This window comes from Passer domesticus, chromosome 11, assembly GCF_036417665.1.
Source record: "Passer domesticus isolate bPasDom1 chromosome 11, bPasDom1.hap1, whole genome shotgun sequence".
Taxonomy (NCBI): domain Eukaryota; kingdom Metazoa; phylum Chordata; class Aves; order Passeriformes; family Passeridae; genus Passer; species Passer domesticus.
The window spans coordinates 16,069,740-16,095,543 of record NC_087484.1 but is presented as its reverse complement, the minus strand read 5'-3'; the positions used below and the strand labels follow the sequence as shown (position 1 = coordinate 16,095,543).

General features: G+C 37.8%; 2 long non-coding RNA genes across 4 annotated transcripts in view; one reads left to right on the top strand and one right to left on the bottom strand.

Moving 5' to 3' along the window:
* Nucleotides 1-316: 316 nt before the first annotated feature.
* Nucleotides 317-25,804, top strand: part of LOC135278963 (uncharacterized) — an 81,661-nt gene continuing 56,173 nt past the window's right edge. Inside the window, exons 1-4 of one of the 2 annotated variants that reach the window (XR_010346336.1) lie at nt 317-2,749; nt 3,298-3,448; nt 5,027-5,098; nt 12,585-12,674. This is a non-coding gene — a long non-coding RNA (uncharacterized LOC135278963). Of the gene's footprint in view, nt 2,750-3,297; nt 3,449-5,026; nt 5,099-11,711; nt 12,466-12,584; nt 12,675-25,804 lie in introns of those variants that run through there. The other variant, XR_010346337.1, reaches the window with a different exon arrangement.
* Nucleotides 9,800-12,107, bottom strand: LOC135278962 (uncharacterized). 2 transcript variants are annotated; one of them, XR_010346335.1, is made up of 5 exons: nt 11,925-12,107; nt 11,526-11,624; nt 11,236-11,446; nt 10,957-11,040; nt 9,800-10,281 (listed from the first exon to the last, which is right to left on the bottom strand). It is a non-coding gene; the product is annotated as an uncharacterized LOC135278962 (long non-coding RNA). The 2 variants fall into 2 exon arrangements; XR_010346334.1 differs by lacking the exon at nt 9,800-10,281 and having other exon boundaries at nt 10,518-11,040.

Below are 25,804 nucleotides of genomic sequence, written 5' to 3'. Positions count from 1 at the left end.
CTTCCAATTTTTATTTCCTTTTTTTTTTTGTGTGTGTGTGTGGGTTTTTGTTTTTTTTTTTTGTTTTTTTTTTTTTTTTTAATTTTAACATTTTGCAGCATGGCAAGGCCTTTGGTCATGAGTAGGGCTCCTGGTCAGACTGATTTTGATTTTCAGGGTACTGAGGTAGGCCTGGAAACAGCCATTGGCCCTGGGCTGCCGCCATCAAATCAAACTCCCCGCACACTTGTGCCAGCAGCAGCAGCAGCAGCGGAGGAGCCTGGCACGACAGGGAGCTGAGGCTGGGTGGCTGCTGCAGGCACTGGCCAAAGGACCTGTGTGTTCATTGAAGCTGGACCAGGGTGGCCACAACTGCTGTGGTGGTGGGCACGAGCTCGTGAGTGCTTCCACAGCAATCTCTGAAATACCCTGGATTTAATTTTTGTGTCAGGCTGCTTGCTTCTGCGGAGAACAGTTTATGGTGGAGTTTTGTGTTTACAGAGAACTGTTAGGCTGCCCTTTAAAGTGTTTAAATAATATTGTATCAACACGGTGCAGACTGATATGTATCTTAGCAACTGTGTCAAGTTCACGATGGGCTAAAAATCCAAATGGGAATCAAACAATCTGGAGCCTTAAAGCTTAGAAAGCTGAGAATAAGAAGAAAATTACTAGGTTATTTTGGACCCAACCAAGGCAGCCCTTCAGCTTAATGTGCTAATTGTAGGTTAACAAGTACCTTGAAACTATAATTAAAAAGCAATATACACACAGTATCTTCAAAAATTATAACAAAAAGAATTATGTTTCATGGCAAGAAAAAAAGTTTGAAATAACAGAAGTACAATTGAAGTTTGAAAGGAGTGGCATCTGTAACAAAGCAAAATACTGCTGGTTTTATTTACGTTTTACATACCCACTGGTTCTGAAGTCTGGAAAACTCTGTATTTGAATACCAGGTTAAATGCTGTAGATTTACCCCAAGTGTATGTGAGTGAGAATAAGGGTGCAGGTTCTGCTGCAAACATGAGCAAATGTTCATCACCCATGGTGCTATTGCAAAAAGTCATGCAGAAACCAGTTTTACAAGGATTTTACAGGCCTCTGGATCAGAGACAGGTTAAGTGTGTCATAAATTGTCCCAGAACTAGCAACAGTCACTTGGCATCACATTCCAATGATCTACATTCATGGTCACCCCATTTATTCTGTGGCTATCTCAAGTCATTCCTGAACATACTGTGTGAGCAATTCTTTTTGACTTGAACAGGCTGAATTGGTCCTGTCTGCAGTACCTGAGCTGGGTCTGCAATACTCCTTACCTTAGAGAATGAAGTTTCCTCCACAAAGCAAATTTCAGCTTCAATATGCTTCATGTAAGAGTTGTTAAAATTTTCCAGGTACACATTTATCCAGAGATCTATTACTCAATTGATGGCTTGTATGAAGCTGATATTTAAAGGCATTGTTAGCTAAGCCCTAAGTACCTTGAGGATCATTATGGGTCTGAGAGTTTCTAGTTACCAGGACTTTAACTCACACCTCGCTGCCAGAATTCTTACAAAGCAGCATTGGACTTCTGTTCATCTTTTTCCTCTTCAAGAACAGATCTAAGAGAGAATGGAGGAATAATAATAATGGCCCAAACAAACAGTGACACAAAGCTTGTTTTAGGTGTTAATGTTATGGCCTTGTAGTTCTTGAATGTGCTGGCCCAATGACTGCAGTAGATACCAGGGAGTCTCAAAAAATAGTCTGGGCCCCTGAGGTTCCAGCCAGGTTTTGGGAAGGGATACGTTGTGTGAGAGCAAAGCCTTTGGTTTGGTGCATGGAGATTAAAGGATCAATTTGGCAAGATGGAGCAAGAAGGCAGAGTTCTTAATGTTAAAAGGATCTTGAACTTGATTCACCACGTAATGTGAGGAGGGCACAAGAGGTTTATGTGGTTATGCTGCTTCTTGTACCGTGTGAACCTCTGAAGAGTGGAGGTCCCATCTAATCTTAAATTACTTTGTCCTTCCCAGTTCTTGTGTCATGCCCAAGATGTGAGATTTCACTGACTCTGTGTGCTCAGTAACTGAATCTGCCAGCTGATGACTTGAACCTTTCCCAGGAATCACAAGGGACAATCAAAATATCTCCACATTTTAAGACACTGAGAGCATTTCACCATATGAACTTGAGGATTTTTTGACTATCCCTGTGTACTGGGGTATTGGAAGAACTATTAGATACAGGCAAGAGCATTAACTTAGAAAAAAGAGGAAACTTATTTTTAAGAGTTATTCCTTTGGAAGAGGTTAGATTTATTAAAAATGTAAATTTTGAATATTTAAATAGAAAAGCAGTGGAGAGATTTCTCAAGAGCTAATAATCTGTTCCCAGCAAATATTTTAAAATAATTTACTGTGAAATCAATTTTATCAGATGATAAAATCATATGGATCTCTTCTGTCATGGAAATTCTCTGAAATGAAATGCCTTTTTGGATGAAATAACTTATTTTTCCATGCAAAAAATATGGTTTTGTAGGAAAGAAAATATTTTCCCCTCAGGAAAACTTTGCCTGAAGAGAGAAAATGAAACTGAGATGCTCTTTTCCTGTGGATATCTTACAGGGACATGAAGATGCTGAGTAGTCTGCAGTCTCACTGCCATTGAAGCAGTCAGCTAAGGGAGGCAAAAATTTCTGGGAGTTTGGATTCCCTCTGTCAGCCTAGGCTTTGTTCAGGTCAATTTTATTCCTGTGAAATTTCCAAGATCCTTTCAGGTAGACAGCAGGAAAATTCATTATTGTTCTTCCAAAACAGTCCCTTTTTTCCCTAGAATTCCTTGTCAATAAAGGAGGAAAAGTCACATTTCTAAGTTTTGGCCCCTCCTAGAAGGAAGAAATCTTTCGAAACTCTATACTCTTTTGAAGGAATGGATGTGATTTTTCTCAGCTATTCTAGTGAAGACATTCACTGCATTTTTGTCCAACATTGCATGGGGAATTTGAAGCAACGCACAGGGAGTGTTTTGTGGCGAAACGGAGCATTGTGCCTAGAGCAGGTGCAGCTCTGAGTTTCCAGTGGCCCTGGACACAGGATTGTCAATGTTTCAGGATGAAGGAGGCTGCCTACAAGGGCTCGAATCTCAAGTGGAACTTCACAATCAGCATTATATTGAAATCTGACATCTGTCTAGTGAAATGACTCTTGTTAATCGATCCCTGTTTTTCCACTTGTTCTCCCTTCCTTATCTTTCCTCTGATTTATCTTCCCTTGACTTCTGTCACCTTTCTCATTATGTTTCCCCCCCCTGCTTTTCTTTCCATAGAAATTTCCTTCTTGGAGGTAGGAGGACAAGAAATTTGTTATATTCAAGCCCATTTCTTCCTACCAGTAATTTTAAGATTCATGATATCTAAAGATACCATCAAGATATGAGAGAAGACAAGAACTGGACAGTGACACCAGCTTTCCATCTGGTACAGTAAAAAAAACCTTAATTAAATTAAATGGCACAGCCTGAATGTTTCTGCCAATGGTAGTTATAACAACAGCACACACCATCTAAATAACAATGCTCTTCTTTCCATGAATGGCAAGGTAATAATATGAATATGTGTACTTTTTATCTAAAATACTTTGATTTGAGGTCTTGATCCTTTTTGGTCTTTTTGATTTGCTCCCTATTCTGGGATTCATTTCATTGATTCATTGGAACTGATACTTACCTGATACTTTCCAAATGAGTAAGTCCTTGGACCTCAAATAACAGCTCAAACTCTGCTTGAGAAATACAGGAAGAATTATGGCACGTACACATTTGTCTAAGTCTGCCTGCTCTCCTGCCCAGCAGGTATGAGTTTGATCTGCCTGCAATTTTAAATGAAAATTTTTGGTGATTGACTGAAATAATGATTTCCTGAGCAGAATTTCTATTTCAGTAGAGTTTATTGGTATTTTGTAGCAAAAACCTTTTCCATCAGGAGAAAAAGGAAGCACATCTATTTCCATCCAGGTTTTGCGAGAGGAAAAAAAAAAGTTACGTAGCTGACAATCTTTATTCTGCTTTTAGACACTTTTAGAGAGAGGATTGCAGTTTATGTAGCCCACAATGCACTAAGATGATATCAACAGCTTGAAACAAATATTAATTATAATTTCAACATTTGTATTTGACTGTAGATCACAACTCTGAAGGGGATTTTGTCTCTTGCCCCTCACTTACAGTATTTGACACACCAGGTACTGTGCAGAACTCAGTCATTCTGTTACAGGTGAATGTACTTGTTTATCTTGCCTAGCTAGTCTCCTTTAGAAAATCTGCTTCTTTAAATGACTGTTCTGCTCCCAGATGTTGTTTAACATTCAGCTTCCCTCCTTGGCTTGAACCATATTGCAATGTTCTCATTTGTTTTGAGATTAGCTATGGTTACAATATTTGACTTCAGCATTTTGAACATTTTGGAGTTAAATAGCATTTAAATCCAAGATTAATTGTGTTGGGTTTTGCTATTAAATAAAGAGTTCCATCTGCTAAAAGTACTTTGAGTTGAGTGGTTTCAAATATTAACATCAAGGCATTTAAATTTGAGCTTGCTTAAATTCTATTGTTTGAAATCAAAACCCTTTCACTTCCTTTATAGTTGCTGTCAGATTACAATACAATGTTTAGAAGAAGGTTTCATCCAATTTTATTAGTCACAAAGATATAACAAGATAGCATTTTACTTTTTCATTCAGCACCTGGAAAACTTTCATTTAAACTTGCCAAAATAAATGATTTTTCATTCTTCCTGAAATGTTTCAAATGCAAACAAACACTCAAAACTAACCCAGTGTTGCTGTCCTGTTGGCTTTCACTTTGTCCATGCCTGGTTACTGGACAGTCTGTGCTTGAGTCATGGGAATTCTGTGCTGACAAAACACCCCTGCACCTTTCTCAGTAGTAACACTTGGGCTGATGCTTCAAAACAGAAATTACAATAAGAACGTGGGCTTTCCTGATCTCATGGAGACTTAAGATGTGAATAGATATTGTTCTCATCTCTTATCTCTAGGTTGTGGACAAAGCCACTGAGTTCTATTCTCTGGGGAGCACTGCAAGCACATAAGGAGCTACTCTGGATCTGGTGAGTATCTTTGGGAAGGCAGAATCCACTTGTTGTGTTTGGGTTTTTTTTGAGTGGAATTTGGATTGGAGATTCATGTCAAGCAGATATTTTACATTGAATTTTGTAATATTTTTCTCTGGAAAGAGTAAATTCTGCCTTAAGCAAATTATTGTAAATTGTGGCTATGTATTTATTGGAAAGATTTCCCAGTGTTCTTGGAGAAACTGGAAAACCTCACCTTGAGTGGAGTCCGTGGTCAGCCAATGTCTTCTCTGAAAATACCTGTTGAAGGCACTGTTTCAGAGAGGACAAAATATGTGATACAATGCCACCACCTTTTCTTTGTCAGCATCAACCTCTTTTCATGTTTTCTCTTTCAGTAAGGGAGTTTTATGTTCCTGCAGTGAAAGATATCCCTGACTAGTAGTGTTCTCCTTATTTTTATTTTTCCCTTAACATAAGGGTATTTTTCCCATTATATCGTATTTTCAGGCTTATTATTTCACCTCCCCTCTCTCTTTGTTTTCAACATACTAAGGGATTAAGAAAGGGAGGGTAGTAGATGAATTCCTGAGAGCAGAGATTTCAAGATTTAGTTCCTATAATGCAGAGAATTTTCATCTGAAATTAAAAGGAATAATGAATGAATCTGTTTAAACACAAATTCAGTCACCAAATTACTTCCTTTTACCTATGCTACGTGGTTTAAAATTTTCATACAGCACTGGATCTAATGGAAACTCTCCTCTAAATGACTAGGAGCAGAGACTTAGGATACTGCAATTTAAAATTAAAAAATCATTTAAAAATTTACTTTTGAGCTAAGACATGGCTCATGTAAAATTTTCTGCTTCATTTTAGAAGCTGCTAGTTAATTAGGAAAAAGGTGAAGAAACTTCATGCTCTATTGAATAACTACTTCTGTATCTTTTAATGAATTTTTAACATCTAATATACAAACAGGTAATCAAGTATTGCATCACTCTAACCAATACTCTAATTTGAAGAATCAGACAAAAATAATTTCTTATCTTTGTGAGCTTTAAGTCACACAAATATGTGCAATCATTTTTTATGCAACAAAGCAAATGTGAGGACATGTATGGATATAAACTAAGGCAAATTGGGTGAACTATATGTGTCCTCAGGGAAAAAAAAGTTTAACAGTGTAATTAAAAAAAAAAATCAATACAAAAGTTAATCTACTAATCCCTTAAGATCATTGAGTTTTACAGAGACCACATGAGGCTGTAGTTACAATGATATTTTTATATAAAATGCATTAAATATTACCACTAAAATAATTTAAGGTTGAGAGGCAGATATTATTACTCAATAAAGATGCATTTTAAGAAAAATAAAAAAAAAACACATAGTGATTTTAAAATAGTGATCAGTTTTGTGAGCTTTCACAAAGTGGATAAGTAGTCTGAGTTTTACTAATTTTCTGTTAAAGACAAACATAGCACATTAAAAAAAAAAAAAGAGAGAAAAATTATATGCAATTACATTTTCTGTGTGGGTCACAGGAGAGTTTACTGTCTCAAAATCTTCCAGATCACTGTAAGTCTAACACCTATTAAAAGACTCAGGAATATCAAAAATACAAATAGAAATGATGAAAGTGAGATATGTGTGAAGTTTTTATTTTTGGTTACTATTTTACTGAAATTTTGTCATGGTTAACAAAAACTACATTTTCTTATTTAATTTTCAGTCCTCAGCAATATGCAGCCCAACCATCAGAAATTTTAGTTGGTGAAACAGAACCAATACCTAAATCCCAGCAATCCAAGAATGACCAAAAAAGCTGGGGGTAGGAGGAGGTTTGCTGTTCTGGAGACTTTTCCAGGCAGTTTAGTCTGGTTATTGCTATTTATGGAAGGCTGAATACTGACTTGCTTCAGAAACTGAAGTTTTGTTAAATTATGTCAGACTCATAAAAATATTGTGTATATATTTGTATATACATACATAGTTTTGATGGGTATGTGTTTGTGTTAGGATGGTGAAGAACTGCATTTGCTTACACTTCCCCTTAGCAGTTTTGTTAAACCTGCTCTGCAAAAGTGGAACTACAAAGCCGAAGTCTCAGTTTCTGAGAAATGCTGGCATTGCACCTGTTTGCTTAAACTTTAGGATGCACTCAACTCCACAGATTAAATATTGGGATGGATTTGATATCACAGTCAAATTTTCATAGAAGCTGCATAAGGATGATGGGTACAGAGCTGAAATCTCATCCAAGAAAAGTCTACAGTAACTGAGGCTGCCTTGGATGCTTTCCACAGTTTGCTTTTCATTGTACTAGACCTGATTGATCCCAGAGTACAGGTGGATTCCTGAGCTCCAGAGGGTAGTTGAATACCAATATTACCCTGGCATCAGATCTCAAAAATAATCAGCAGTTTAGTTCTGAGTCTTTTTTTTTCTGAGTAGTCTTTTCCCTGGGTTTGTGATAATCCATCTGCCAGAGCCGCATTGTTTTGTGGCTCATCCAAAAAATCTGATTTTTGCTTCTTTATGTACCACCTGGCTCACAGGAACAAAACTGAATATGAACTGCAACAAAGAAAATAGAGTTAGATTTTTTCTGAAAAATATTTATTGTAGATGAAACTATTCAGTTCCTTAGGGACTTGCTGAATGTTTTGTCTTGTGCTACACTTATCTTTTATCAAGACAGGGTTTTGTTCTATTCTAAATGCCTATTCTTATATGTGCTGTTAATACAGTATTTTGAAGAGTACATGAGGGAAGAGAAAAAGTGAGGAGCTAGTCTCTTCTTACCTGTGTAAGCCTGAATATTTATAAATTCAAAGAATCTAAAATATTATCATTGTTATGCTGAAAATATCTAAAATATTATCAGTGTTATTCTGGAATGACTACATTCACAGAATACTAACGCTTAAAAAGATGCTAACTAAAAATTCTGCATTAAGAAAATTTCAATGCATCATTATGCACTCAAAAATCAGGAAATGATAGCATTAAGACTTTGTGTCTAACCAAATGTGCTGCCTTCATATTGTCATGACAATACAATCTTTAGATTGTAATAACAGACTGCATGTAGTGCTGCTATTATATCTTATGGGTGCATATCTGACAGCCTAATACACATCTAGAATAGAAAACAACATCTCTATTTTAGTTTTTTTTAAAAAAAACTGATATAACATTTTCATATTTCAACTTGCATACTCTGAGAGTTTTCAAAATCCAGGGAAAAAATCTGAACCTGAAAGAGAAGCCCCTCCCTGGCAAGGTTGGTTACCTGGCACTTTTCCTATCAGCCCTTGACCAACACTTACATCATGGAGCTAAAAGCAAAGTGTTCCAGTCACCTGTGCACTTCAGGATAAAAAAGGTGCTGTTAGAAAAATATTTGGGAACAGTCTTTCACAATTGTGAGTGCTGTTTATGGAACCTGCTACTAGAACTGCAGCATTTACCAGGGTTAGCCACAAAAATATCCAACGTAACCACGGGTTCTGCCTGCACTTGAAAATGAAAATACTGGTGATAAATCATTGGTAAAAGTTTACTTAGGAAAAAAAATTACCTCATCTTTTGATTTCTGTGCTAACAAAGGGTCTGCAGAGTTATGCTGTGATAAAGGTTGGGCTTTGTGTTTGGAGATGACAGATGCTTAAGACATTATCAGTATTTTGGAGCAGTTCTTTTTGGTTATATTTTCTGTCTCTTGTATTGTTCAAGGGGCAGTCACGAAGTGAAAAATTTCTCCAAGTCACTTCTGCATAATTTTGGCCCAGGACAAGATGTTGTGTTTAAATTGCATTTAAACACTGGCTGTTAGTGCTGCTACACTGCTGTGCCAGCACGCTGTCCTGGGCTTCTCTCCTTTCCTGTGCTACACAAATTTTACCTTCCAGGAGCCCCTGGAATCAGCTACATCCACCTGCTGAGAGAAGCTTTACCCAGCCACGAAGTGTCTGTCCATGTGCACCTTAAGATCCCAATAACCAGTGAGAACATGTTACTAAATAAATAAACCTGGCTTTTCTTTTGCACAGGCTCTAACTCCCTCCTTCACTGAGCACAGATGAGAAGGAAATCACTTAAATCCGGTGCAACCCAGACTCCCAAGTGAAAGGAAATAGACTTGGGATAAGTCTTGCAGAGTAAAAAAATATACCATTTTACCATGTACCTTTGAGGGTTGTAGTAAACATGTTGCATTTAATGTAGTGTTTTATAAGGTAAGAGCATAGCCTGCTAAATTTTTTTGTCTCTGATTATTTAAGACAGTATCATATCTGAACTTCTACTTTCAGTAAAATCTGCTAGGATTACTCTGGGGATGTGAAAGCCAAAGCACAGGCTTTATCACAGGGTTGTTTTAAATAAATATTTAGTTTGATTTGGTTGTTTTCTCTTGCCTATCACCACCAGTTTAGCATCTTTTCCCATAATAAACTAATTAGTGCCAAGAAGTTAATGAGGGGAATGCTGAGTTTTGGGGCAGACTTGTAAAAATTGCTGGGAAGGGAGAAATTCCTGCTCATGGGAGAAAAGCAGGACCTTCATTCTTGGGTGGCAAACACAATGAAAACCTGTTGAGTCTATTGGGCCATACTTCCCACACCAGTGGCATTTTTCTATCTTGTGTTGACAGAAAAAGGGGAAATAACAGGGTCTACTGGATTTGCATGGGATGACCAGGCAGTATTGGTGAGCAGAAGTGGAACACAATTAAAAGTGTTCTTCTTACAGGGGGTTTATTTGGCAGACTTTCCGCTTCTCCACCTTACTCCAACCCATTTCATCTCCTTTGACCTTGTCTTAACTTCTGGTTTCTCCCAGTCTTGCTCTCTTGCATCCGTTCTTCCTTCCCATGTGAACAATCAGCCAGTGAATCCTCTCAGTGAGAGCCTGCAACTGAGGAGTTGAGGTGTGCAGGAAGCAACCTGTTGTCCAGATCACTCTCTGATGTCTTTGATGGGAAGAGTCTAACAACTGGGGAATATTTTCTGCATTTCCCATTACTGTGTTTAGACACTCCTTGCACACATTTTTTAGTCCTTTCTTGTCTCTACTTTCCAGAGAACTCCCTGTACAGTTTCAAGCTTTGGGAATATACACGGTCTCCTTCCATGGGATGGTTGTGCAGAAGCCAAAGCATGTCCAATCACTCTCCAGACAGTGTGGTGAGAGCTTTCTGAAGGATAAGTCTGCTGTGGCAAAGTAGAATGACTCAGCCATAGTTTTAACCACTAAGGACTGTATAGCTACGTTTTTCAGACAAGAAAAGCTAGACAGTAAATCAGATGCATTTTTAAACCACAGAGCAGAATGAAAGTGGTGGTTATGATACAAGCTGTTTTATCACCCTAGCAATTTTCCAGTGGTTTCAACTATAATTTCAGTAAATCCAGCTGTGGTGTTTAGTAAAAAAAAAAAAAGTGGGGTTTTGGCTTTTTTTTTCTTTGCCTTTTAAGTTCTTGTTTTCTTTAATTGACTGACTTTTCACATACTGTAAAAGGTCAGGGGTGAATGGGAAAGGTTGATTCATTTTTCTGAAAGCTCTACCTGCCTCTTTAAAAGGAATACTTTGTTGTCCCTTTGTCCTGAAGTTGACAATTTTTCTGTAACAATCTGTATCTTGTGGTCTAAATCAGTCTTATTCCAGCAAAGGGAGGCAAGATTGGCATCTTTGAACTAGAGACATAGATGTAGCAAGGTTGTTTTTTTATAATCCCAGAGCATACTTTTTACAAGCCTGCTCTTTAATTGTGGTAAACACGATGGCCAGCCGCCCTTCAGAGTACTCTTCCAGGGAGCACATCTTTTTATTTTTGGCTGGGAAATGAGAGGGTGGCCTGGCAGGGAACAGATTTGCTGGAACTCACCCGTCCCTGCCAACAGTGGCTCCCAGATGTTTGTAGGATCTTTTCTGAAGCCATGATAGCCTAAGAGAATAAGACAAGCAGGATCTGTGGGCAGAATTAGTAATTTTTATTAGATTGATGTTCTTGCAAAAGATGTATTTCCAGGCACTCAGCCTATCTTCATGTATGACATTACGCCCTGTCACCATGGGCTGACAGGTTGAGTGCCTGCCATTTACTCTGCTTTTTCCAGCTTTCTTTTTTTTTTTTTCTCCCTGTTCTTCTAATAAAGGCTATTACCTCTTCTTACAAATTCTGACTCTCTAATATGGAGCCTTCAGCAGGTGGCAGAAACTAAACTGGTCTGGACTGCTTCATCAAAAACCTGAGGTGGAACAAGTGAGAGGTGGCCCATCCTGAAATGAAGGAGAGTGTGTTTCTATCCTCCTAAGTCCAGGATTGATTTCTCATTGTATGTTCTTCCCATGCCAAAGGCCCAGGTTGACAGAGGCTGTAATTGAAAGAAGGAGATTATTGGGCAACATGAAACTGGAGAGGTTTGCTAGAACAGTCCTTAACTGCTTGCATACCTTTTACACAGATTTTGGGGTTTTTCCCCCTTTTCCTTGACACTGGTTGTTGTTTTCCAACAGGTCCTTCAGTCCGTTTCTGGCACAATCATACTGGAGCTGAACAATGACAAAGAGTGCTATAGAAGTAATGACCTGAAGTATTCTTCTCTTAAAACTCCTAATAGTTTAACCAATACCTACTAGAAACACCAACATGCATATTACAATGATTCCTTAACTTCTGCATTAAACTATATGAATACCCAAAGTATGCCTGGAAAGTGCAAATAGTATCATTTTTATGATTTGTCTCTTCTTAATCCAGTATTTTTTTTTCCCATATGATTCTTTTCTGAACAGCAAAATCTAATGAAATTAATTTAATTGTGTATGTCTCTAATTTGGCTCTGCAGAAACCTTGCAATGGCAGTTGCCAGGTGTTTCTGCTCGTGGTCAGCCACTCCTCGTTCTGGTATATAATCTTTAGGAGATGAACAAGAAGTTTCTTGGAAGGTATTAGTTTCCTGGGTCCTTGTTTGGGCCTGCTAAAAGACCTCTCACTAATTATCCAAGGAGTCATGCAATCCTGCTGATTACAGTGTAAAACATTACACCTGTGAAATGTTCTGCCAGGTAAAACAGCTCTCAAGTACAAGTGAATGCATCAAAGTCAGCTTTGTCTGCGATGAAGTGAAAAGCTTTGTATCATGTGCAACATTTCTTTAAGTGTATCCATAGTTTGTCACTTAAATTAACCACACCCAGCTGTGATAAAAGTGCCAACCTCAGCACCTGTGTCCACTTTGCAGCCCCTGGAGTTAGGCTTGTTAAGGGTGATGAGATTCAGCTGTTCTGGGGGTGCTCCTTTCACCCAGGCACTGCACAAAAGGAGCCCTGGGATTATCTGGGGCTGCTCTTGGCTTGGAGTGAGAGTGCAGCCAATGTGGGTGCCTTGGAGGTGAGGAGGGCTGGGAAAGTTTTGTTGTATAATTTAGAAGAATATCATTGGTGTGCTTCTCTTAAATGTCGTAAACTGAAAATTACCTCTTTGTTACTAAGACATCTTTTCTCTTTTAGAGAGGGCAGCAGTTGTGGCCTGAGAACCAAGTATTTATTTCCAGAACAAAGGAGACTTGTCCTAAAGTACCTGGAAAGCTGTGAGTAAAGGTAAGTCAGAGACCTTTCAAGGTCTCTTCCTATCTAAAAGCCAGTATTATATGTATCTATACTTTGGATTTAGTATTGAGGGGCATATGTAACAAACATCTTAATATCTTTTGCTTGGAATATCAGTGACAATGATGTCTCCTAGGGAAACAAATTTTGTCTTTACTGTCTGTACTTGTCAGAAGAACACAGAGTTGGGATTTTTTTGTAGATTTCTTGTTGTTTCTGACTTATTTTGCTTTAGATCCCTCCATACTCAGTTCAGAGTGCAATGGATTTTAAAACTATCAGGTCTCAGTTGAGGTGTGTCCATTTAAAGATGCATCACAGATGTAAAAAAAAAAATATAAAAACACTGTTCCTGAAAAGGAAAAAAGTTTAAAAAATAGTGTTGAAGAACAAGCTTACTCTAAGGAACATTCTGAAAGTCTTTCAAAAATAAGAGCATCTCTGAAATGTTAACATTATTTATTATTAATAGAAATATGGTCTAAAATTGTAAGTCTCAAATAGAACCAGGCTTGCTACAGGTAAGCTGAGGGCAGCATATCTATGTTTGAGGGAGAATGTCCAGAGAAAGGTGAGGGAGCAGGTGAAGGGTCTGGAGCTTGAGTCTGATGAGGAGCAGCTGAGGGATCTGGAGAAATGGAGGATAAAAGAGAAGCATGGAGATGTCTACAGCTACCAAAGAGAGGTGAAATGGGAGTCAGTCTCTTCCCCCACATTAAGAAGTGGTAGAACAACAGGAAATTGCCTCAGGTTGCACCACAGGAGGTTCGCATTGGGTATTAGGAAAAATTTCCTTTTGGGAAGGGTAGTTAAGCCTTAGAAGAGGCTGCCCAGGGATGTGGTGGAGTCCCTATCCCTGGAGATAATTAAGACATTTAGCTGTAGCACTTTGGGATGTGGTTTAGTGGTGGACTTGGCAATCCTGTGTTAACAGACTTGATGATCCTAAGATTTTTTCCAACCTAAATAATTCTATGAATCTAATGAAACCTTCATTACCTAACCATGTGAATATAATATAGTAATTCAGAAAAGTGGTGATCTTATTCAGTTGATCAAGTTGAAGGGAATTTTATGAAGAATGTTATGGCTGTTTATACCATCAAATATCTCTCAGCTGTGTGTGGGCTGTTCCGTGGCTCCTTTCATCAGGACTTAATCTGTGATTTATAACTCACAGTTATGAGTCAATCTTCTGGTGGTTTCCCCATTGCATCTGGAGGAAACATTAAGGTAAAGCCTTAATTATTTATAGCATTAGAAAATCCTAAAGTGACTTAATTTTTTCTAGCTTAACATAACAATGGGTCTTTCTGGTTGCTGCCATACAGCTTCTCACAGTACATATTAATGAGGCAAGCTCTTTTGTTAAAAAGAAATTTTACAGAAATTTTGGAGGAAGAAACTAAGGAACAAATTTGCACTTGCTACCCAGGTGTAGGTCTCCTCTAGTCACAAGAACAAGATTGTACTGATGAGTTTGACCTTTTTATTTCAAAACATATGTGGAAATTGCCCAATTTTTGGGCTTATATGGCTATGTTACTTTATTTTTTTGTATGTGTGAATATATAAGAGACCAAGAAATGTGAATGTTAAATGAAGCTCAAAACTACAGGGGAGAAATTAAAAATCTAGCAGAAAAATAATGGAAAGGAGATCTCTAACAGCTAATGATTCAGCTGCTACTAGAGTTCCTGGTGTTGTGCTGGCCTTCAGGGTAACTTTTATGCTTATGTATCTTCACCCAGAGCTGTGAGGGCCTGCTCAGCTAGGAGAGTAGGGTCAGGTCACTTTTGTTCTGGTCCATCACAGACTCCCCTAGATGTCTAATGGGCTGCCAGTAGCAGTGCTGAAACTGTATTTGAGAAAAGCAGAGGCACCCACTAGAGCAGGTCTTTGCCCTGTATCTCCCCATCCAAAGCAGAAACCCAAAAGCTGTGATAGTTGTGCAATACATGAAATCTGAAGGAAGTGCCTTGCCAGCTCTGGTGCCTGAGGCATAGGTTTCATTAAACATATCATCTTCACAGAGTACCTAACTTCTAACTGTAAATACTAGTAATTAACTCATGCAGATTTTTAATGACAGCCTTGAACTTGGTTGCCCTGGATCTTGATCTCATATTGTTTCAGTTTTAGAACAGAAATCCCCTAACCCCATTTGCTCTAGTAATTGCCTTATCAATAAAAGCAGTAACCATCTTGGGTGGCCATGCGTCTGGCATGTAATATTATATGAAGACTGTAAAGCAGTTGAAATGATAGAGCTGTTCAAGGCATAAAAGGAATCTGGGTAGCCAAGGTATTCAGAAAGTGTCACAGCTGTAAAATGTCTTTAGTTTCTCTTCAGTGATTCTCTAGTGCTACTTGTTTTGGGGTTTTTCTCAAATATAATGTAGTCACCTTGGATCCTGAAGTCTAAGTTACAAACTGTGAAAAAGAGCAAAGTCTCAAATACTTATTAATCAGTCAGAATAAATATTTTATAAAATTTGAGTTGATTTGTCTCTGTACTTCTATGAAATTATTTATGCATGCAACTAATTTTCAGTGGTCCCTGAGCCTCATGCAGTGTTGCTGTGTGTAATAACTGGCTTGGCCTAGGCAGTGAAATGATGCACAGGCCAGAGGAAAGCTTTCTGCGTAGCCAATCCTCCCCATTTAAAACAGCAAAAGCCTGCTCAGCTGGAACACTTCCACATATATGTGTATATATAAAAAACTGCAAGTATAGGCACACACTGTATAAACAGCTGAAGAGAAATCACTGAGCTCCCCAACAGAACCAGAGAGACGAAAAAATGGAAAGTAGGGTACACAAATCTGTGGGGAGTTGAGAAGGGACTGCTTTCTTCAGTTTCCTGGGAGACAATTTGACATAGATACAGAAGAAATGCTGGCTTGAGCAAAGGAATGGGTTAGTGGGTGCTCTTTAGAGTGCTTGTTCCCACGCATAGGCTTTCAGAGGTTTTAGGGCTTATTTAACTGTGTGCCACTTCTAAACAGCATCAAGTAGAACTAATTACTTGTTTATATTTATTTTCCAACAATACAGACTTTACTGGCAAATGACTTCTTTCCTCTCAAAATGACTTTGTAAGAGTGGATTAACAAAATGACAAAAGTTTATGGTTTTGTTTTTAAGGGGATCTTTCTAAGGTTCTCAGACCTAAAATGCAGAATAAAGCTAAAAATGACACGCCCAAATATGAAGTTTAGATAAAATTGGATGTTCTAAAAATACTTGAAGTTGTTCTTGCTTCTGTTAACTTAATCGTAGTTACAAGAAATTTTTGTTTGATAACAAACTGAATCCTGAGTCATGTCCAGTATTAGACTTATACTGCATCAGGTATTTTCAACTTGTCAGTGGGAATTATGTTCTAAGATTTCTATAGACATGTTTAATTGCCTATGTGTTTTCAATTACTCTGTTATAAAGCTTCTCTGTAAGTAATTTTTCATGGTCTGAGGAGGACAGAGGGTTCTGAGGGTTTGCTCACTAAATACAAAAGTAAGAATCTTGGTGGTGTAGAAATCACGTGGCCCCTTTTGGTATGAAGTTTCAGAAAGGATGCATTAAAAATGAGAGTAAATGCAGAGAACTACAAAATTAATTAGGCTATAAGGACATGCTGTGTATTGAAAGATGTCTACTTGGTCTATTAACTTCTCCAAGTAAAGGTTAAGATGCTACTTAACAGTAGTCAAGTGTCTTTGTAGGGAAAAATTATAGAGAGCTCTTATATTCAGTTGCAAAAGACTTAGAGAAATCTAATCATGAGAAGTGAAGCTATGCAAATTCAGACCAAAGATAAGGCAGTCTCTTATCAGTAAGGGTTATTCATCACTGGAACAGCTTACCTAGACATGTAATAATTTCACCTCCATTTAGTGTATGAATGAAGATCTTTCTAAAAGTGATGCTATAACTCAAAAGCAAATTATGGTCTTGAAGCATAAATTATTGGGTGAGGTTCACTGGCCTGTGTTATGCAGGTGACCAGACTATGCTTCTTAAAGTCCCTTTTTGCCTTACACTCTGTAACAAAGTAGCTGCCAGCAGGATTATTTGGAGGTATAAATCCATCTTCAGTGTACATCCCTATTGAGCTCAATGAATTTTGTAAGCACACTTTATGGATTAGGCAAAGAAATTATTGTCCACAAGCAGTTGACTAGCACTGTGTGTAGGAAAAACTTAGTCTTGTGGATTTTCTAAATGCCTCCTTGTAGTCAATCCCAATCCATTAGAACAGTAATGGTAGGAAAATCTCTGTTATCAGCCTTGTTTGCTTAATTCCACTGAACTATCTAGTGAAATCCTAGTAAGGCTGCTGGCATATTTACAGCTAGCTACAAAACTATTACAGGCTGATGGAATCTGAAGGACAGCTCGTGATATCAGTAAAAAACAGCAGATGTTACAGGCAGGCAAATGTAATAAATTAACTGACATAGTTACAATTGATAGGGTAATAGCCCAAATTCACAGACACTTTAATAATGGGTGATATATAAATATGCTTACTGCAATCAATTGGGTTATTCACATTGTCTAGTTACTTGCAGGAGCCTTGTTTCTTATCCTGTCTAAATAACTAAGATCAGACCTTATATAAGCTTGTACAGGTCTGCCCTATGTTTAACACCCTATTTCATCAGACTCTTAACACTGTTACAAAAGGTTCCTGTACTGGTAGTGAATACTTCTGGATTCAGAGCTCGGTTGTATCTGCATTTTTTGCAAACAAAGAGTACAAGGGATGCTGCCTCTCAATGGTAGACCAGCAGCTTTCACCAGCTAAAGATACAGAGGTCTCTTTAGGGAAAGAATTGTTGGCCCTGAGTGTGACTTTTCCCTTCAAAAAGGACCTCAGAGGACACCATGTTCTCTTCAAGGTCAAACTGACATGAGCAAAAAAAGTCTAGATGAGTTACAGAAAAAAAACTATTGTGCTCTTTGTACAAACTCCTTAAAGGAGCATGCCAGGTTTGACATCATGGAATTCAAAACAAAATCTGACTCTTATTAACTGTAATTAAAATATGCTATTTGTGTCAGCTAAGTACATAATGCCCTTAAAAGATCATTATCTTGGGATCTGTCGAGGTTAAACTGTCTCTATAATAAAATCTGAGAACATATTTTAATACTGACTGGATTCCTCTGAAAAACCATCAAATCCTAGTAATTCAACACATCCTTGTTGTCAGCTTCCACCAAAAATATATATTTGTTTCACTAAAATTAGTGTAATCTATCCAGCAGGAGTCATATGCTCTGGTTTAATTTGTGACTTACTTAGCTGTGTATTTAATAGCTACATGTAGGATGATCATACAGAACAGTCTCAGTCCATGTTTTTGTAAGAGTAGATTTAAACTGACTTTCCTGGAAAGCTGGTGTGGGCCCAGCTGTCCTTTCTCAGCAGGTTGATATTAATGAGTGCTCTGGACCCTGTCAGGGTTTGCTTCCTTTTTCCTGTGGTGTCTGCAAGGTGGAGCCCAGGGCTGGGCAGTAGAGGAGGCAGCAATGGGGTTGCCAGGCCTATTTGTGTCTGCTGCTGTCCCTGCTTGCCCCATTCCTGTGGCCTGGCTGTGAGCCCTTCTGCTGCATGTAGCAGGGACAGGCCTTGGTACCTTGGGCCATGGCTGCGAGCAAACAAAGTTCAGAGTGAGGCAGGGCTTTTTTTGTGGTTTGAGGACTTTCCTTGCTGTTGGACTTCTGCACAGGCTGGATGAGTCCCTGCCACTGCCTGCATTGTGCTCAGCTTGCACTGCTGAACAGGGAAAGTTTTACCTACTCTGGACAAACCCAGAAGGGCAGCCCCTGTACCATGGGTGGGATGATGTGATTGTGTGTGGTAGTTCTTGACCACACACAATGGTCATCTTCTTCATCATGGCTGTGAGAGCCTAAGGGTGTTTGAACTGCTCTTGTCTTGACTGTTCCAGGTGTAAGTAGTCCCTGATATGGTTCCCTTTGTTACTTGGCTTAGTTTTATAAAAAAGGGTAAAAATTTACTTCTAAATAAATTCTCAGGGTGTTCTGTAGTCTGAAGCTCATCTCCATCAAAGCTGAGACCAATGTACATCTATTCAAGGCCAATTCTGAGTGCATTCCTAGTACAATTTTCTTTCACTTCATTTAAGAACCATTGTGAGAGTTTCTGTAACTAATTTAGAAGCAATAACTGAATTGATAGATGGTGTTCAAATGTTCTTGAAAATCTTAGGAATGGGGATCAATTCCTGCAGCAGTTTTAGAATGTTGGCCTGGGCATCTTTATTGAAAAGCATAGCATATTCTTGGACTGGGCTGCAGTTGGCTCATTTATTTCATGATGGAAAGTGGCCTTTGAGAATGGAAAACCAGCATTGCAAAAGACAGATTTCCTAATTAGCTCTTGTTACTAAACCCTGCACTAGGCTACAAGTCATGGCTTGTGGCAGCATTCTAAGGTGTAGTTTGACCTGCTAAAGTTGCCTATAGGGACAGTCAGAAAAGTAATTTTACTGTGGATGAGCTCCTTTGTCCTAGGAAGGAAATGATCAGTAAGTCAGAAGAATGTCCAGGTGGCTGTGTGCTCTTAAAATACTCTCATGGCAGCCTTAAAGTTTTCATTGACAACATCTTTAATAGTGTAGTTTCTCTCCTACTTTCTTTTTAAATCCTGGTAAAGCATTGTAAAAATGTTAACAACTTAAAGGATAGAAATTGTGTTTGAAAAGCTGGCTAATATGGGCTCGATATATTTTCACGTAACCAAAATAGTTACCTACAGATAGTGACAAATGCTCAGAAATACAAACCAGGCTGAGGCAAACAAAGCATTGTTGTGGAATTTGAGGTAAACAGAATGTAAATAGAACATTTGGAATAAATGTGCTATTTTTAGAACAAGCAATTATTCAGCCTTTCTTTTTGTAATAACTCTTTTATTAAACTCATTCTTATAGATGGAAAAAATCTTTGTAATGTATAATAGCTCTTTGAAGAGATTCTATCACAAGTGTGTTTAATAATGCTGACTGTTGCATTACACATTTGGAGGACAAATGACTCCTTGTAGTGAGTTTCTACAACATCCATTGCAGCCAGACAGGGCAGGTTAGCAATGTTAGAGTGAATGAAGATGTGAAGCATTATTAAAGAAAAAATAACCATAAATGTTATTTGATGATGGTTAGTTATTAAAGAAAAAATTGTGTTTAGTTGGGTATATGATCCTTGGTGCCACAATTATGTTCACAGTCACTTCCTTTCCTGCTTTCTGGAGAGATAGGGAGGAAGAGTTATGTTTTCCTCTTCCCACATGACTGTCAAGCAGATAATTATATTGCCTTTTGTCACTGTCGTAGTTCTGTTGTAATGGGGATCAGTGCCCACTTTAAAGAAAAAAATGCAAATTCATGAGTTTGCTTAGCATCTTAAAAGACCAAATTCATGGGTTATTTTAGCATCTGACAAAATAAGGACTGAAGTGAAATGTAATGGAATCTATTTTAAGAAACAATTTTAGAAACACAGCCTTGCAGTTACTGAAGGCAAGGGCAGCATGTTAGTTTTATGTCTGCAGAAGAAGGATGAGGCAGCTGGTCTTTTGACAGAGAAGGATAGGGGGTTTTATCATTATGTAGAAATTTAGTGAGAATTAGATAAAGTCTTGTGCTGTCACTTTAAACAGAGCAGTTATCCAAAATATAATTATAATAATGTATACTTATTTATTTATATTGAGAGTTGAACAAGTATACACTATGAACTGAAAAAAACCTGCCATTGAAAATTCTGTAAAAGTAAAGGGGTAATGGAGGTAACTTCCAAGGAAATATTTTGCTGTTTGGGATGGGGTGTAAATATGGTCTGAAAACCAAGAACCATTTCTTTCCCCTGCTCTAGCTGATCATTCTTAGAGTCTGGTGACCCCAGTGGAGGTAACCCTTACTCTGTGACACTTAGAAGATCAGTAGAGCAAAGTTACTATTTTATGGAAGCTGTGCTTGCAATTGCCTGCAATTCTCTGATCCTGCTTTATGGATAAGCTACATGCACAATTCTGTATTGTTAAATTTACTTTTTTTTTTTTTTGGAACAAAAATACTCTACCTACTGACTGGTATCTGTGGTTTTACTTTTTTTCTTATCTTGTTTAGAATTCAAATTAACTTTGACCATGCTACATCCATAGAGAGTGTGTGGTATCAGAGCCAGTGCAGAACTCTTCTTTGAGACACCCTTCTTTCCTGACAGAGAGCAGCTGACAGCTGCTCTCTGGATATGATTTTCAAACCATTTCAAAATCCTACTAAAGTCAGGGCATGACATCTACTGCTTCTCCTCTGCCCATAGCACCTGTTATGTGAAACAAATAATGTCAAATCAACCCCATTCCCTTCTGTTACATTGTAATGTCCATTGTGGACGTGTCAAATGTCATGTTATCATCTAAGTATTTCTAAGGAGTCCAAGTATTTTTCTGCATGTTGAAATTAAGCCAGCTGGGATATTTTCTTTCAGCATCCTGTCTCTGCTAAAACATCTGTTGATATAACTGAGTACAGCTGCAATAGCATTCATGTTACAAGGTATCTACAAGTTTCACAGCCAACTATGGGAATCTTTAGACACAGTGATGGATGGTTTTGACAGCAGCAGTAACTCACTGTGACTGACTCATTCTTAAGTCCTTACTGCCACTTCATGTCTAAAACTTACTGCAAGGGCCTGAACTTACAGACACTGGGAGTTCAACCTTGCTCTGAAGCAGCAGGTGCTTGCTATAACCAGGTGTGGAACAAAGCCGAAGCACAAGATTAGTGCTGGTAGAACATGGCAGACTTTGCTGAAAGCCTACTGTAAGTTTTTAATTGCATAAATAAATCATCTGATCTAAGAAATATTTCTTAGGGCCATCTTCTCCCTTAACCTCTAGTTTAGTAAAATATCCTAGTGTGTGAAAACTTGAAATGCTCTGTTTTCTGAAGTAGTTGTTGTCAAATTCTAAAATAAATGGTAAAACAATGGCAAAGTGTATAAATGTTGCCTCTCATGTTAAAGTAAAAAAACTTTGTTATTAAGATTCAAAATTCTGCATTTCATGAATTAGCAGCTGTATCTTATGTTATACAGAGGCAAGCTAACTCCATGCTTGTCTAAAAGATTTCCATCTGTTTATATAGAATGAGGTACTAGAAATGCCTGGAAATATATTCCAAAGCTGTAAGAGGAGGGGAATGTAATAATACCATTTATATGCTATAATACTTGGCAAATAAGTATTGTATCATATAAGGTTTCTAACCAATTTAATCTATAATTCATGTGATCTGGCTCCCTAATTGAAGTGATATTTAAAATTGCACCAATTTGTGAGTAGAACTGGATTCTGTTCAACTGTCAGGAGTATTGTGTTAAAATAACCCACTCCGCACTAAATTTTAAAGCATAATATCTGGGTAATTTTAAATTTGGTGAAGGTGCTGTTAGTTACACACACTTGTCTGTTAAAAGCTGCCTCAGTAAAATGATTTAGTTATAGTAAAATGATTTAGTTATAGTAAAAAAATACTGAAAGGTATGACAGGCGTGGGTGAATAGCTAGAGCCAGTTCCAGCTCTTGGATATGCTTGCAACTTCCGATCATGCACATTAGGGAGCACAATTTAGGCCAAATCGTAAGTATTTAACTAGAAAGTTGGATATAGAGAAGTCTGAAAACAATAAAAGAACAGCTGGCAAACACATTCTGTAAAACAAATTGAAAATGAAGTTGAAGACAATACACTTGAAAAAAACTTAATCCTTGCCTTCATTTTTTGAGTCTGTTTTTAAAGGAAATTTGAACACAGGGAAAAAATTAAATACCATTAAACACTTTCAGGAGAAGGGTGATGTCATTGTTCCAATTCATCTACATCAGTATAGCTGGTTCAAATATCAGGCTTCCAGCTCATAAAGTGCACTGTGAGAATAGGCCCACAGGAGAGGAAGAAGTTGAGTTGGAAATGGAAAACAGAAGTCTGATATGTATATTGCTTGTACAGGTGACTTACTGTAATAGAAGGTATTTGTTGCTTAGCAGCAAAAATTATAAAAAACAGTAGCATTGTTTCAAATTGTTATAGAACTTGAGGGTAGGATGAAAATGATTGGTTAGCTGACAATGATCATAGGAGAGGTCAATTACTCTGAAAATATTAAAAAATGAAGAGCCCAAAACTGAAAAAGATTGAGAAGATACTCCCTTTTTTCGTTAACCAAGGAAGCTACGTAAATCATATACTTTTAGTCACTTTCATAGAGGATGTAGCACTCAGTACTTTAGGACAAAATGGAAGTCTTGCTCTTGATTGGCCTCCTTGCATTCAAAACCCTTGTGAAAATCAGAGTTTTGATCAGTTATTTTTTGATTGTTCTCTCTATTCCTTAATGAAGGAGACAAAATTGCCCCAAGGAAATATGATGAGATTGACTATTATTGATTTCAGATTTGAAACAAAGCAGTTTGTGCAGAGCAGCAACATCTCTTATTAGAGCAACTGATTCAGTATCAAGGGCTGTCCTACTTTAGCAATTTACAAAGTGAGATTATTCTGTTGGTCTGCTGCACTTGGACATACCACAGAAAAACTGTCTTAAAGAACACACTCGTAAGTGAGAGACAATTCCACTTACCTGACTTTATATTTTACTACTTTATTCTCCTCATTTGGCATGCTGGGTGCTTGAGTTACATCCTTACAGGTAACTTGGGCTGGTGTCCCAGTAGCTTGTGCAAGGGGTGGGGAATATACCAAGAAAGTCTGGGCAACATCTAATCACATCTTGGATTCCTGCCTTCTGCTGACCAGCACTGGCTACTCAGGGATGAAACATGCTCTGTTTGTGTACGAAACCAGTCCTGTATTTGCAGTTTCTCTACGAGGACATGAGTGCCTGGTACCTTTGATATCATCACTATCTTCAAAGTCAGTTCCTTGGGCAAATAGAGCACTTTCTTGCTGAGGAATTCCTCTACTTTGCTGCTTAACCAGCAGAAAAGTTTGGGCATCCTGAAAGATGTGTGGCACTCCTTCAACTCCTTGCTGTTGGCAGACAGCTGGCATAGATGTTGGTGTATCCTCTGGTTGGTCTAGGAGAAAAAGAGCACCCTGGTGTTTAAGAGTGCTTCAAGTCAAATGCCTGAATGTGGATTCCTTTTGTCACACGGAGGTACAGAATGAATTTCGGAGCCTCCAAGAATCTGAATTGCATAGATTCTTGGGAAAAACTTGATAGTATTCAAAACATCTCTCTTTTGCAATCTGTTTTCTTAAGATCATCTTAAATCTATTATGGTTTTTTTTAGTTATTATTTTAATCTGGGATAGTGTCTTTTTTTTGTTATGAATCTGCTCTGTTGCCATTTGAATAATACTAAATTAACTATGCATGTTCAAGACTTAGAAGACCTACTTCATACATCACTTTGACCTGCCTGGATCTAAAACAGCCCTACTGGATTAGGTTAATGGTCCCTCTGAACTAATATCTTGCCTTTGACAGCAGACAGCAGCACATACTGAGGCAAGGAATATAAATAAGGGCAAGCATATGATTCTTGGTGTAGACACTAGTTTTTGGTAATCTCTAATCTTTTTAACACTAAGGATGTATTTGCACTAATGTTTTTAGCAGCCCTTTGTGGTTTTGTTCTATGAACTTGTTTAAATTATATAGACGTTAGTTTGCCTGTTTCTCTGTTGGCATTCAATGCTTCTGATAGTGTTTTGCAACCAGCGACACGTAATCATGGAAAAAGTACTCCCTTTGGTTTTATTTCTGAGTTTGCCACTCACTATTTTCATTACGAACTCCTGATATCAGTGTTAATTTATCCACCACTCTGATATTTAAAAGTCCTGCTATGTTTGTTGTACCCTCTTCCAGCTCTTTCACCAGAATGCTGGATGGTTTGATCTGTCTCCACATGGAAGCTGTTGCAGGTTTCTAAGATCATCTTCATCACTCTTGTTTAAGTCTTTTTCCCCTCTTCTGAGGTGAGAGGACTAACTAAACAAAGTCTCAAGGAGCGGCTGTGGCATAGATTAGCAGAGCAATGCAATGGCGTTTTCTGTTTAGGTTCATTACACTTCTAATTGTGCTTTCACATCTTTTTGCCTTCGTGAGTGCTGCTGAGCATTAAGATGCCCTTTCCACATAACTATTTATATAGAATCCAAAGTAATTTTCATGTTATATCTAATTAAGCAACAATGAATTAGGGTTAGTTGCCTTGCATATGCAATTTCACTTTGATTTTTTCTTACTACTTTCTTGCTTTTATATGATATAATGAAATTCTTTGTGTTTCTCAGTCAGTTTGATACCTGCACTTTTATTATGTAGAGTAACTTTTCTTACTCTTGAATATTTCAGCTTCTAAGAGGATTTTGCATAGATCCACTAGCAGTTCAGTTTCTTTTAGAGCCCTTAATGCTTCTTGCACTTTCAAGAATACCATTAGATGAGGCCTTGACCTGTCACTTTCCCAGTGACTCTTGGACTTGAGCAGTGTAATAACCCCGTGTAAAAGACACTCTTGAACACATCATTAGTATGTTAACTAATTTTGTTCCTTATTGTTGTTTCAACCACTTGGGCATGTAACAAAGATTAAATCTCCTCAGATGTTGCATCAAAGCACTGTAAATAGGATCACCAAAATGATCATGATATTTTTAACACTGTCAGATGTCCAGTAGCAGAATAATATTTCCCCTGTGATCACCTGGAATTTGTGATTTTGCTCCTAAGAAGCGAATTTTCAGCAGATGGAGTTCTGTTTGTTTAGTACCCCCATGAAGACTGAAATTAGGAAGTCATCAGCTTTATCAAGGTCCAATTTCTTTAGTTTTTCTGCCAGCATATACATCTGCATTGTATTACCCACTGTCAGTTTTCCATTGTTTCCCCACACAGCTTAAGCAGTTAACTAATTGGCAAGTAATCAAAGTGTTACCCATGTTAATGTTTTCTTGTAACTATCTTATCTTATTTGGTAGTGAAACAAGAAATCTAATGACTAATCATCTTGATTTGAGAAGGTGGAAACATAGCAGTATCTGCTTTT